Genomic DNA, 12680 nt, shown 5'->3' with positions numbered 1-12680 from the left:
TTGTAAGGAGGACGCAAATAATCTACAAAGGGATATAGATAGGCTCAATGAGATGGCAGAAATCTGGCAGATGGACTATAATGTGGTAACATGTCAGGTTATCCACTTTGGTAGGAAAAATAAAAAAGTAAATTATTTATATGTGACAATTACAAAATGCTGTAGTACAGAAGGATCTGGGGGTTCTTGTACATGAAACTCAAAAAGTTAGTATGCAGATACAGCAAGAAACCAGGAAGGTAAATGGAATGCTGGCCTTTATTGCAAGGGGGATGGAGTATAAAAGTAGGGAAGTCCTGCTACAACTGGACAGGGCGTTGGTAAGACCACACCTGGAGTACTGCGTACAGCTTTGGTCTGGACTTGTCTCCATTCCCATGCCGAGGGTATTGCTACACCAGACGGGAGGGGCAACATTTGGGGACACTGATTTCCCGCCAATTCCCATTCCCCTTCTTTCTGGTGGATAATGGAGGGGCCACTGTGTGTAATGTGCAAGTCAGTAAGAATTGTTAGCAAGCTCTTTCTAATTGGAGATTTTATTCAGTAGAAACTTTCACACACTATTGTAGATTTTGTACCAAAGATCAATTTAGAATTAAAGTAAAAGTTCATAATTTTATTCCAAACTGAATTTCTGTTGAGAGTCGCTGACTTAAGGGAAAAGATAACACACAGCGTTTCATAAATGGACACAGCAGCCCCGAGAACACAACCAGCAATATATCCAGAATATTAAAGTCCAGCCCCGTTATAGGGTTATTAACATCAGCAGAAACAAACTCCAACTGTCAGAATGCACATGGTTCAGTCGGGATGTGATTAACAGCAGCAATAACTTGTGAACTCGCTGGTGTGTCAGCAGGTGGGATGATCGAGTGAATCCCTTCCCACACTCAGAGCAGGTGAACGGTCTCTCCCCAGTGTGAACTCGCTGGTGTCTCAGCAGGTGGGATGATCGAGTGAATCTCTTCCCACACTCAGAGCAGGTGAACGGTCTCGCCCCAGTGTGAACTCGCTGGTGTTTCAGCAGGTGGGATGACTGAGTGAATCCCTTCCCACACTCAGAGCAGGTGAACGGCCTCTCCACGGTGTGAATTCGCTGGTGAGCTACAAGGTTGGATGACCGAGCGAATCTCTCCCCACACACGGGGCATGTGAACGGCCTCTCCCCAGTGTGAACTCGCTGGTGTGTCAGCAGGGTGGATGAATGAGTGTATTCCTTCCCACACTCAGAGCAGCTGAACGGCCTCTCCCCAGTGTGAACTCACTGGTGTATCAGCAGGGTGGATGAATGAGCGTATCCCTTCCCACACTCAGAACAGGTGAATGGCCTCTCCCCAGTATGACTGCGTCGATGAATTTCCAGCTGAGATGGTGATCTAAATCCCTTCCCACAGTCACCACATTCCCACGGTTTCTCCGTGGTGGGGGTATCCTTGTGACTCTCCATGGTTGGACGATCAGTTGAAGCCTCTCCCACACACAGAACACATTTACAGTTTCTCCCCACTGTGAATGGTGCGATATTTATTCAGGCTGTGTAACTGGTTAAAGCTCTTTCCGCAGTTAGTGCACTGGAACACTCACTCGGGTGTGTGTGTCTCTCGGTACTTTTCCAGTCACACTGATGTTTGAAATCTTTTCCCACAGACAGAACAGGCAAACATTTCTCCTTCCACTTTCAAAGGCCGATGATATTCACGTCCTGAAGAATCGATTGACTCCGTCAGATCTTAAAGTGTTGTTTGCTTTGTGTTTCCTGCCTGAAAATCTCCCCTTCTAATACGCTGTAAAAGGAGATAACAAAACTCATCACTGTCAGTACAAGACAGAAATTCAGGATAGACACATCTCATTTCCATGGAACATTCTTTCCCCTCTTGTTCTTCCAAAGCTGTAAATTCCTGTCCCACACATTGTCCCTCCTGCTGTGCTGAAATCCAAATCAACACACATTTCTAGACTGTTTCTCCAACACTCCCAGTTATCACCACCAATTCTGGCTGGTTTCAGTTCTACACTCACTGGCTCCCCTCCCTCTTCTTCCCTGATGGTGCTGTCTCTGGCTGGGGTCAGTTCTGCACTCACTGGTTCCCCTCCCCTGAAGGTACTGTCTCTGGCTGGGGTCAGTTCTGCACTCACTGGTTCCCCTCCCCTGAAGGTACTGACTCTGGCTGGGGTCAGTTCTACACTCACTGGTTCCCCTCCCTCTCCTCCCCTGAAGGTTTTTTTTTTCTAGTTCAGTTAGTACTTAGTCTTTAAATAAAGGTCAGTTAAATCAGCTGATTGCTAAGTAGTTGTTGGGTGTGTTTTTCTAAGGTTTAGAGTTTAATTCTACTTGATAGTTCCGAGTGTAACAAGGGGGATGGCAGGATAGCTCAGTCCCATGGTTTGCGCATCCTGTGGCAAATCCTGGATGCCCACATGTGCAGGAGGTGTCTTCAGCTGCACCAAGTCGAGCTGTGTGTTTAGGAGCTTGAGCAGCGTCTGGAATCACTGCGGTGTGTCCGTGAGACTGAGAGCTTGTGGATAGCACATTTCTAGAGGTGGTCACCCCGCAGCTTTAGAGTGTGCAGGCAGAGAGGGAGTGGGTGAGCACCGGACAGAAGAGGAGGACCAGGCAGGTAGTGCAGGAGTCCCGAGTCCATCTCGCTCTCCAACCGGTACTCTGTTCTGAGTACCAGTGAGGGCGATGGTGGCTCTGGGGAGTGCAGCCAAAGCCAAATCCACGGCACCACGGGTGGCTCAGCTGCACAGGGGGGAGGAAGAAGAATGGAAGATCTATAGTGGTAGGGGTTACAATAGTCAGGGGAGCAGACTGGTGTTTCTACGGCCTCAGACATGACTCCAGGATGGTATGTTGCCTCGTAGGTACCAGGTCCAGGATGTCACCGAGCGGCTGCAGGGCATTCTGGGGGGAAGAGGGTGAACAGCCAGAGGTTGTGGTCCATATCGGGACCAATGACATAGGTAGAAAGAGGGATGAGGTCCTGTAGGCACAGTTTAGGGAGCTAGGAGCAGGACTTCAGAGGTAGTAATCTCCGGACTACTCCCGGTGCCACGAGCTAGTGCGTACAGAAATAGGAGGCTCGAGCAGATAAATGCATGACTGGAGAGATGGTGTATGCAGGAGGGCTTTAGTTTCCTGAGGCATTGCGATCGCTTCTGGTGGAGGTGGGACCTGTACAGACCAGACGGCTTGCACCTCAACAGCGCCGGAACCAATATCCTCGCCGTGGGGAGGGGGCGGGGGGTATGCTAGTACGTAGGAACATAAGAAATAGGAGCAGGAGTAGGCCATACGGCCCCTTGAGCCTGCTCCACTATTGATTACAATCATGGCTGATTCGATTGTGGACTCAGGTCCACTTTCCTGCCCCTCTCCATAACCCCTTATTCCCTTATCATTTAATAAACTGTCTATTTCTGTCTTGAATTTTTTCAATGTCCCAGCTTCCACAGCTCTCTGAGGCAGCGAATTCCACAGATCAACAATCCTCAGAGAAAAAATGTCTCCTCATCTCAGTTTTAAATGGGTGGCCCCTTAGTCTAATATTATGCCCCCTAGTTCTAGTCTTCCCTATCAGTGGATCCTCTCTGCATCCACCTTGTCAAGCCCCCTCATAATCTTATACTTTTCGATAAGATCACCTCTCATTCTTCTGAATTCCAATGAGTAGGGGCCCAACCTACTCAACCTTTCCTCATAAGTCAACCCCCTCATCCCCGGAATCAACCTAGTGAACCTTCTCTGAACTGCCTCCAAAGCAAGTATATCCTTTCGTAAATATGGAAACCAAAACTGCACGCAGTATTCCAGGTGTGGCCTCACCAATACCCTGTACAACTGTAGCAAGACTTCCCTTTTATACTCCATCCCCTTTGCAATAAAGGCCAAGATTCCATTGGCTTTCCTGATCACTTGCTGTATCTGCATACTAACCTTTTGTGTTTCATGCACACGTACCCCCAGGTCCCGCTGTACTGCAGCACTTTGCAATCCCCCAACACTGTGAACTTTTATCTTATGCAGTAACCGTTTATGTGGTATGTTGTCAAATGCCTTCTGGAAGTCCAAATACCCCACATCCACTGGTTCCTTTATCCACCCTGTTCGTTACATCCTCAAAGAATTCCAGCAAATTTGTCAAACATGACCTCCCGTTCATAAATCCATGCTGATTCTGCCTGACCGAATTTTTCTTTTCCAAATTTCCTGCTACTACTTCTTTAATAATGGACCCCAACATTTTCCCAACCACAGATGTTAGGCTAACTGGTCTATAGTTTACTGCTTTTTGTCTGCCTCCTTTTTTTAAATAGTGGCGTTACATTGGCAGTTTTCCAATCTGTTGGAACCTCTCCAGAATCCAGGGAATTTTGGTAAATTACAACCAATGCATCCACTATCCCTGCCGCTACTTCTCTTAAGACCCTAGGATGCAAGCCATCAGTTCTAGGGGATTTAATCGCCTTTAGTCCCATTATCTTACTGAGTACCACCTCCTTTGTGATTGTGATAAGTTCCTTTCTCCCCGTAGCCCCTTGACTATCCACTGTTGGAATATTATTAGTGTCCTCTACCGTAAAGACTGATACAAAATGTTTGTTCAGAGTTTCTGCCATCTCCATGTTCCCCATTACTAACTCCCCGGTCTCGTCCTCTGAGGGACCAACATTTACTCTCGTCAATCTTTTCCTTTTTATATACCGATAGAAACTCTTGCTATCTGTTTCTATTTTCATGTTAGTTTCCTTTCATAGTCTATCTTCCCTTTCTTAATCATTTTTTTATTTATTCTTTGTTAGCTTTTAAATGCTTCCCAAACTTCTGTCCTCCTACTGGTTTTGCCCACATTGTATGTCCTTGTTTTTAATTGGATACTGTCCTTTATTTCTTTGTTAGCCACGGATGGTTATCTTTTCTCTTATGACCTTTCCTCCTCACTGGAATATATTTTTCTTGAGAGTTGTGAAATATCTCCTTAAATGTACACATAGAAACATAGAAAATAGGTGCAGGAGTAGGCCATTCGGCCCTTCGAGCCTGCACCACCATTCAATAAGATCATGGCTGATCATTCCTTCAGTACCCCTTTCCTGCTTTCTCTCCATACCCCTTGATCCCCTTAACCGTAAGAGCCATATCTAACTCCCTCTTGAATATATCCAGTGAACTGGCATCAACAACTCTCTGCGGCAGGGAATTCCACAGGTTAACAACTCTCTGAGTGAAGAAGTTTCTCCTCATCTCGGTCCTAAATGGCCTACCCCTTATCCTAAGACTATGTCCCCTGGTTCTGGACTTCCCCAACATCGGGAACATTCTTCCCGCATCTAACCTGTCCAGTCCCGTCAGAATCTTTTATGTTCATCAACCATCCTACACTTTGATCTATTTTTCCAGTCCACTTCAGCCAACTCATCCCTCATTCCTTTGAAGTCTCCTTTATTTCAGCTGAGTACACTGGTTGAATTCCAACTTTCTCACCCTCCATCTGAATTTGAAATTCAACCATGCTATGGGCTTTCATTCCAAGGGGATCCTTTACTGGGAGATTGTTTATTAACCCTGTCTCATTACACAGGACCAGATCCAAAATAGTCTGCCCACTGTTTGGTTCAGTTACATACTGCTCAAGGAACCCGTCCCTTATGCACTCTATGAAATCTAGGAGGATGAGACCGGGGAATTAGCATTGGCTGTAATTTACCAAAATTCCCTGGATTCTGGGGAGGTCCCAGCAGATTGGAAAACTGCAAATGTAATGCCTTTATTTAAAAAAGGAGGCAGACAAAAAGCAGGAAACTATAGACCAGTTAGCCTAACATCTGTGGTTGGGAAGATGTTTGAGTCCATTATTAAAGAAGGAGTAGCAGGACATTTGGAAAAGCATAATTTGGTCAGGCAGGGTCACCATCGATTTATGAAGGGAAAGTCATGTTTGACAAATTTGCTGGAACTCTTTGAGGATGTAACGAACAGGGTGGATAAAAGGGAACCAGTGTATGTGGTGTATTTGGACTTCCAGAAGGCATTGACAAGGTGTCACATAAAAGGTTACCACACAAGATAAAATATCATCAGATTGGGGGGTAATATATTAGTATGGATAGAGGATTGCCTAACTAACAGAAAACAGAAAGTCGGGATAAATGGTTCATTCTCGGGTTGGCAATCAGTAACTAGTGGGGTGCCGCAGGGATCAGTGCTGGGACCCCAACTATTTACAATCTATATTAACGACTTGGAAGAAGGGACTGAGTGTAACGTAGCCAAGTTTGTCGACGATGCAAAGATGGGAGGAAAATCAATGTGTGAGGAGGACACAAAAAACCTGCAAAGGACACAGACAGGCTAAGTGAGTGGGCACACATTTGGCAGATGGGGTCTAATATTGGAAAGTGTGAGGTTTGGCAGAAATAAATCAAAGAGCGAGTTATTATTTGAATGGACAAAAATTGCAAAGTGCTGCAGTACAGTGGGAGCTGGGGGTACTTGTGCATGAAACACAAAAGGTTAGTATACAGGTACAGCAATTGATCAGGAACGCCAATAGAATCTTAGCCTTTATTGCAAAGGGGATTGAGTATAAATGCAGGGAAGTCTTGCTACAGTTATACAGGGTATTAGTGAGGCCACACCTGGAATACTGCGTAAAGATTTTGGTTTCCATATTTACGAAAGGATATACTTGCTTTGTAGGCAGTTCAGAGAAGGTTCACGAGGTTCATTGCAGAGATGAGGGGTTGACTTATGAGGAAAGGTTGATGAGGTTGGGCCTCTACTCATTGCAATTCAGAAGAATGAGAGGTGATCTTATCGAAACGTATAAGATTAGGAGGGGGCTTGAGAAGGCCGTTGCAGAGAGAATGTTCCACTGATAGGGGAGACTAGAACTAGGGAGCATAAATTTAGAATAAGGAGACGCCCAATTAAAACTGAGATGAGGAGGAATATCTTCTCTCAGAGGGTTGTAAATCTGTGGAATTCGCTGCCTCAGAGAGCTGTGGAAGCTGGGTCATTGAATAAATTTAAGACCGAGCTAGACAGCTTCTTAACCGATAAGGGATTAAGTGGTTATGGGGATTGGGTAGGGAAGTGGACCCGAGTCCATGATCGGATCAGCCATGATCATATTAAATGGCGGAGCAGGCTTGAGGGGCCGTATGGACTATTCCTGCTCCTATTATATTCTTATGTTCCCCTCCCTCTCTTTCCCTTAAGTGCTGATTCTAACTGGATTCAGTTCTACTCACTGGTTTCCCTCTCCCCCACTGAAGATGCTGACTCTGTTTGAGTTCAGTTCTGTACTCACTGGTTCCCCTCCCCTGAAGGTGCTGACTCTGGCTGGGTTCAGTTCCACTCACTGGTTCCCCTCCCCTGAAGGTGCTGACTCTGGCTGGGTTCAGTTCTACATTCACTGGTTCCCCTCCCCTGAAGATGCTGACTCTGGCTGGGTTCAGTTCTACACTCACTGATTCCCCTCCCCTGAAGGTGCTGACTCTGGCTGGGTTCAGTTCCACACTCACTGGTTCCCCTCCCCTGAAGGTACTGACTCTGGCTGGGTTCAGTTCTACACTCACTGGTTCCCCTCCCCTGAAGGTGCTGACTCTGGCTTGGTTCAGTTCCAGTACCAAGATGGACACGCATGCGCTGTGCTAATCACTGAATCAAGATGGCAGAGCGCTCAACCTGCCTTCCTGCACCAAGGTGGCCACCGTGAGGCTGGGCCTGTGATCGGGAGAAAGCCCCGAAGTTGCAACCGCCGATATTCCGGTTATTATTCCAGGCTTGCGGTGGGCACCGGTTGTTTATGAAGCCTCCCCGGCTCCCTGCTGGACCATTACTCCACTCCGTCCCACTGAAAAGGACACTTCTGTGGAGCTTGTCCAAAACGTGTCGCCTCCGCCATTACACGCACCGCGCATGCTCCAAACACAGCCAGGGCCCGCGCCTGCGCACTGAGCTCCTGTAGTCTGGGTGCAGCACATTCTTCCCCGCGAGGCATGCTGGGTACATAAGACCATGAGAAATAGGAGCAGGAGTGGGCCACCCGACCCCCGAGCCTGCTGCCCATTCAATGAAATTTGATGGGACAGTGTAGAAACATAGAAAATAGGTACAGGAGTAGGCCATTCGGCCCTTCGAGCCTGCACCGCCATTCAATAAGATCATGGCTGATCATTCCCTCAGTACCCCTTTTCTGCTTTCTCTCCATACCCCTTGATCCCCTTAGCCGTAAGGGCCATATCTAACTCCCTCTTGAATATATCCAATGAACTGTAGAGGGAGCTTTACTCTGTATCTTACCCCATACTGTACCTGTTCTGCAGTGTTTGATGGGACAGCGTACAGGGAGATTAACTCTGTATCTAACCAATGCAGTACCTAACCTGGGAGTGTTTGGGACAGGCTAGAGGGTGATTTAATCTTTATGTTACCCGTGCTGTACCTGCCCTGAGAATGTCCGGTGAGACAGCGTAGCGGGACCTTTACTCTGCATCTAACCTGTGTTGCACCTGCCCTGGGAATACTTGATGGGACAGTGTAGAGGGAGCTTTACTCTGTATCTAACCTGTGCTGTACCTGCCCTGGGATTGTTTGTTGGGATAATGTAGAGGGAGAAACTACTCTGTAATTATCCCGTGCTGTCCCTACCCTGGAGTCTTTGGGGGAGATATACTCTGTGTCTAACCTGTGCTGTATCTGCCCTTGGAGTATTTGATGGTACAGTGTAGATGGAGCTTTACTTTGTATCGGGATAAATGGGTAATTTTTCTGTTGGCAAACAGTAACTAGAGGGGTGCCGGAAGCCTCGGTGCTCGGTCCTCAACTATTTACAATCTATATTAATGACTTGGATGAAGGGACCAAGTGTAATCTAGCAAAGCTTGCTGATGATACAAAGATGGGTGGGAAAGAAAATTGTGAAGAGGACACAAAAATCTGCAAAGGGATATAGACAGGCTAAGTGAGTGGGCAAACATTTGGCAGATGGAGTATAATGTGGGAAAATGTGAGGTTATCCACTGGGGCAGAAAAACAAATTATAATTTAAATGGAGAAAAATTACAAAGTGCTGCAGTAGAGTCACACCTTGGGGACATTGTGCATGAAACACAAAAAGTTAGTATACAGGTACAGCAAGTAATCAGGAAGGCAAATGGAATGTTAGCCTTCATTGCAAGGGGGATGGAGTATAAAAGCCAGGAAGTCCTGCTACAACTGTACAGGATATTGGTGAGGCCACACTTAGAGTACTGCATACAGTTTTGGTCTCTGTATTTAAAGAATGATATACTTGCATTGGAGGCCGTTCAGAGAAGGCTCACTAGGTTGATTCCGGAGATGAGGTGGTTGACTTATGAAGATAGGTTGAGTAGGTTGGGCTTATACCTATTGTAGTAGAGAAGAATGAGAGGTGATCTTATCGAAACATATAAGATAATGAGGGGGCTCGACAAGGTGAATGCAGAGAGGATATTTGCACTCATATGGAAAACTAAAACTAGGGGATATAGTCTCAGAATAAGAGGCCGCCCATTTAAAACTGAGACGAGATGGAATTTCTTCTCTGATGGTTGTAAATCTATGGAATTTCTGCCCCAGAGAGCTGTGGAGGCTGAGCCATTGAATATATTAAAGGCAGAGATAGACAGAGTTTTGAGCGATAAAGGAATAAAGTGTTATGGGGAACGTGCAAGAAAGTGGAGCTGAGCACTAGATCAATCAGCTATGATCTTATTAAATGGTGGAGCAGTCTTGAGGGGCCAAGTGGCCTACTCCTGTTCCTATTTCTTATATTATAATCTACCCTGTGCTGTACCTGCCCTGGGAGTGTTTGATGGGACAGTGTAGAGGAAGCTTTACGCTGTAGTTAACCTGTACTGTACCTGCCCTGGGAGTGTTTGATGGGACAGTGTAGAGAGAGCTTCACGCTGTAGTTAACCTGTACTGTACCTGCCCTGGGAGTGTTTGATGGGACAGTGTAGAGGGAGCTTTATGCTGTAGTTAACCTGTACTGTACCTGCCCTGGGAGTGTTTGATGGGACAGTGTAGAGAGAGCTTCACGCTGTAGTTAACCTGTACTGTACCTGCCCTGGGAGTGTTTGATGGGACAGTGTAGAGGGAGCTTTACTCTGTGTCTAACCCGTGCTGTACCTGCCCTGGGAATGTTTGATGGGGCAGTGTAGATGGAGCTTTACTTTGTATCTGAGTCGGGATAAATGGGTCATTTTTCTATTGGCAAAGAGTGACTAGTGGAGTACCACAGGGATTGGTGCTGGGTCCTCAATCTACAGTAATGTCCTGGATGAAGGGACCAAGTGTAATGCAGCCAAGTTTGCCGATGATACAAAGATGGGTGGGAAAGCAAATTGTGAGAACACAAAATATCTGCAAAGGGATATAGACAGGTTAAGTGACTGGCCAAAATTTTGGCAGATGGTGTACAATGTGGGAAAATGTGAGGTCATCCACCTTGGCAGAAAAAATAGAAAAGCAAATTATAATTTAAATGGAGAAAAATTACAAAGTGCTACAGTACAGTGGGACCTGGGGGTCCTTGTACATGAAACACAAACTTAGTATGCAGGTACGGCAATAATCAGCAAGGTAAATGGAATGTTGGCCTTTATTGCAAGGGGGGATAGAGTATAAAAGCAGAGAATTCCTGCTACAACTGTACAGGGTATTGGTGAGGCCACACCTGGAGTACTGCATACAGTTTTGGTCTCTGTATTTAAGGAAGGATTTACTTGTATTGGAAGCTGTTCAGAGAAGGTTCACTAGCTTGATTCCGGAGATGAGGTGGTTGACTTATGAAAAGAGGTTGAGTAGGTTGGGCTTATACCTATTGGAGTAGAGAAGAATGAGAGGTGATCTTATCGAAACAGATAAGATAATGAGGGGGCTCGACAAGGTGAATGCAGAGAGGATATTTCCATTCATAGGGGAAACCAAAACGAGGGGACAGAGTCTCAGAATAAGAGGCCACCCGTTTAAAACTGAGAGGAGGAGGAATTTCTGCTGAGGATTGTAAATCTGTGGAATTCTCTGCCCCAGAGAGCTGTGGAGGCTGGGTCATTGAATAAATTTAAGGCGGAGATAGACACAATTTTGAGCGATAAGTGAATAAAGGGTTATGGGGAGCGGGCAGGGAAGTGGAGCTGAATACATGATCCAATCAGCCGTGATCTTATTAAATGGCTCGAGGGGCCAAGTGGCCTACTCCTGCCCTTGGAATGTCTGGTGGGACAATGTTAATGGAGCTTTAATCTGTATCTAAGCAAGACAAGTATATCCTTCCTTCGATAAGGAGACCAAAACTGTGCAGAGTACTCCAGGTGTGGTCTCACCAAGGCCCTGTACAATTGTAGAGTGAAGTTAGAGAGAGAATTACACTGTATCTTATGCTGTCCCTGACCTAGGAGTGTTTATTTGGACAGTGTAGAGGGAGCTTTACTTAGTATCTAAACAATGCAGTACCTGCCCTGGGAGTCTTTGATGGGACAGTGTAGAGGGAGCGTTACTCTGTATCTAACCCCGTGCTGTACCTGCCCTGGGAGTGTTTGATGGGACAGTGCAGAGGGAGCTTTACTCTGTATCTAACCCGTGTATAACTGCCCTGGGAGTGTTTGGGATATTGTAGACTGAGATTTACTCTATCAACCCTGGTAGTGTTTGGGACAGGATGGAGTGAGATTTACTCTGTATCAAACCCATGCAGTACCGGTAGTCCTGACATCAGTAATAGGGAAAATGCTAAAATCTATTATTCAGCACATAGTAACAGGGCACTTCGGAACTAATAACAGGATTAGGAAGAATTAATATGGATTTATGAAAGGGAAATTGTTCTTGACAAGGTTGGAACTAGCAGGATAGTTAAAGGGGAATCACTGGATGTGGTATATTTAGATTTACAGCAGGAATTCGATGAGGTGCCACACAAGATTATTAAACAAAATTAGGGCTCATGGGATTAGGGTAATTTACTAGCAAAGATTAAGAATTGGTTAACGGACAGAAAACAGAGAGTAAGAATAAACGGGTCATTTTCAGGTTGGCAGGCTGTAACTGGTGGGGTGCTGCGAGGATCAGTGCTTGGGCCCCAGCTATTCACAATTTATATCAATAATTTGGACGAGGGACCAAATGTAATATATTGAAGTTTGCTGAGGATACAAAACTAATTGGGAATGTAAGTTGTGAGGAGGATAAAAAGATGTTTCAAGGGGATATATACAGGCTCAATGAGTGGGCAGGAACATGGCAAATGGAATATTGTGTGAAGAAATGTTAAGTTATACACATAGTAGAAATAGAAAGGCAGAGTATTTTTTTTAAATGGTGAGAGATTGGGAAATGTTGGTGTTCAGAGGTACCTGGGGGTCCTTGTACACAAATCACTGAAAGTTAACATGCAGGTACAGCAAGCAATTAAGAAAGCAAATGGTATATTGGTCTTTATTACAAGAGGATTTAAGTATAAGACTAAAGACGTCTTACTGCAATTATACAGGGCCCTGGTGAGATCACACCTGGGGTATTGTGCACAGGTTTGGTCTCCTTACCTCAGGAAAGATAAACTTGCTATAGAGGGAGTACAACGAAGGTTCACCAGACTGATTCCTGGGATGGGGAGATTCTCCTATGAGAGATTGAGTAGACC

At 45.7% G+C, this 12680-nt stretch overlaps 1 pseudogene; it reads right to left on the bottom strand.

The window, feature by feature from the left end:
• Positions 1-521: 521 nt before the first annotated feature.
• Positions 522-12665, bottom strand: LOC139273385 (zinc finger protein 239-like; annotated as a pseudogene).
• Positions 12666-12680: the final 15 nt, after the last annotated feature.

Source organism: Pristiophorus japonicus, chromosome 9, assembly GCF_044704955.1.
Source record: "Pristiophorus japonicus isolate sPriJap1 chromosome 9, sPriJap1.hap1, whole genome shotgun sequence".
Classification (NCBI taxonomy): domain Eukaryota; kingdom Metazoa; phylum Chordata; class Chondrichthyes; family Pristiophoridae; genus Pristiophorus; species Pristiophorus japonicus.
The sequence above is the reverse complement of the archived record's forward strand: the minus strand, read 5'-3'. Positions and strand labels throughout refer to the sequence as shown.